This window comes from Cynara cardunculus, assembly GCF_001531365.2.
Source record: "Cynara cardunculus var. scolymus isolate 2C chromosome LG 4, CcrdV1, whole genome shotgun sequence".
In the NCBI taxonomy this organism is placed as follows: domain Eukaryota; kingdom Viridiplantae; phylum Streptophyta; class Magnoliopsida; order Asterales; family Asteraceae; genus Cynara; species Cynara cardunculus.
In genome coordinates, this window is record NC_037531.1 from 7,552,328 (window position 1) to 7,554,890 (window position 2,563).

The window sequence follows — 2,563 nt, forward strand, 5'->3', positions numbered from 1 at the left end:
TACCCGGATAAAACACTTGAGCAAAAGACTGATTTCTTTCCAAAAATAAACAAGATTCATACAAAACCAGTAATAATTTTATGCAAAAGAGTTTAGAAATCACTCACTTTAACAAGCTTTTGAAATCAAACACTTGAATCAACTTGAATCTCTAGATAAGAATAATCCGGTCAACCTCTCTTCCCTTTTTAAATCACACAACTTTTTAACCAAAGCAAGAAGAGAAAATATGGAGACTCAACCTCCCTTTTATACTTTCCAAATCAGGAAAGGCGGTTAACAGCCATTTTTCTTATGCATGCATTCACCCTACCATGTATACACTTATGCACATACATGCATGCATATCCCATATACTATATATATATATATATATATATATATACCATACATACATATAAATATATAACATATGCATTTCATTTTATACACATTTTCACATCCTAGCATGATCAAACGTAACAATTTATCATGCTATCACGAAATCATTTAATCAGATAATCATATATTATTTATCTTGGGTGATAACCAGGATCAAGTTATCACATTATCCACCCCTTAAAAGAATTCCGTCCCGGAATTCCTTTAATAAAAAAGCCATGGGTATTCTGATTTCATTTTTGATTCCAATTCCCATTTTGCTTCCGGTCCTTTGTAAAACTTCCATCGAATTTTTACCAGACTTATTTCTTTGTTTCTCAACAACCTGATCTTTCTGTCAATAACAGCTTCCGGTGTTTCTATAAAATTCAACTTACTGTCCAATTGAATCTCTGGCAACAGTATAGCTAGATTCGGATCAACCAAACATTTCCGCAGATGCGACACATGAAAAGTGTTGTGAATCAGACTCAGCTCTTCTGGCAGCTCTAACTGATATGCTACTGGCGCAATTCGCTTACATATTCTGAACGGCCCCACATACCTTGGACTGAGCTTTCCTTACTTACCAAATCTGATAACACCCTTCCATGGTGAAACTTTTAACATTACAAAATCACCTATATTAAACTCAATTGGCTTTCGACGATTATCTGCATAACTTTTCTGGCGATCTTGTGCTATTTTGATTCTTTCGCGGATCTGTTCAATCTTTTCAAAAGTTTCTTGAACCATTTCAGGACCCGTCAACTGTTTTTCACCCACTTCATTCCAACATAACGGCGTTCGACATTTACGTCCATACAACACTTCATATGGTGCCGCTTGGATACTGAAATGGTAACTATTGTTATACGCAAACTCTATCAATGGCAAGTGATCTTCCCACAATCCTTCGAAATCAATAATACAACTTCTCAACATATCTTCGAGAGTCTGTATAGTTCTCTCACTTTGCCCATCTGTTTGCGGATGATATGCTGTACTTAACCGAATTTCAGACCCCAAAGCTTTCTGTAGTCCTTCCCATAATTTGGAAGTAAACCGACTATCTCTATCACAGATAATAGACAATGGAACACCGTGTCTGGTAACAATTTATTTGATGTAAATCTGCGCTAGTTTTTCTAAAGAGTATTTCTCTCTCATTGGTAGAAAATGTGCAGATTTAGACAAACGATCCACAATTACCCAAATCGCGTCATACCCCTTTGGAGTTCGAGGTAATTTCATAACAAAATCCATGGTAATGTGATCCCATTTCCATACAAGTATTTCTAAGGATCGAAGACTTCCATACGGCTTCTGATGTTCAATGTTAACCTGTAAACATGTCAGACACTGTTCCACATACCGAGCTATGTCTCTTTTCAATCCTGGCCACCAATAAAAAGGTTTTAAATCTCTATACATCTTATTGGTGCCTGGATGGATAGAGTATCGGGATTTATGACTTTCATTTAATATCATATTTCGGATATCACCAAAATATGGTACCCAAATTCGCCCTTGAAAACACATAATTCCTTTGTCATTTGGTTCCAAGGTTGAAATCATCTTACCCAAGCTTTCTGATTTGATAAGATCTTCTTTCATAGCTTCCTTTTGACATCTCAGAACTTCTTTATGAATATCAGGGATCAAATTCATTCTCATTGCTATTGCTTTTATGGTTCCACTCTTTTCCTTCCTGCTCAATGCGTCAGCCACCACGTTAGCTTTTCCTGGGTGGTAAAGAATTTCACAATCATAATCATTAACTAACTCAATCCACCGACGCTGTCGCATATTTAATTCTTTCTGACTGAACAAATGTTGTAAACTTTTATGGTCAGTATAAATTTGACACTTTGTTTCCAGAAGATAATGCCTTCAGATTTTTAGATCGAACACTACCGCAGCTAACTCCATATCATGAGTCAGATACTGCTTCTCATGATCTTTCAATTGTCTTGAAGCATAAGAAATCACTTTTCCTCTTTGTATCAGAACGCATCCTAATCCTAACTTTGAAGCATCGCTGTATACCACAAAGTCTTCGGATCCATCTGGTAAAGTTAACACTGGTGCACTACAGAGGTGATCCTTTAATAGTTGGAAAGCTTCTTGTTGTTCTTTTTCCCACTGAAACTTAATATTCTTTCGAGTCAATTTGGTTAATGGCACGGCTATTTTAGAAAAG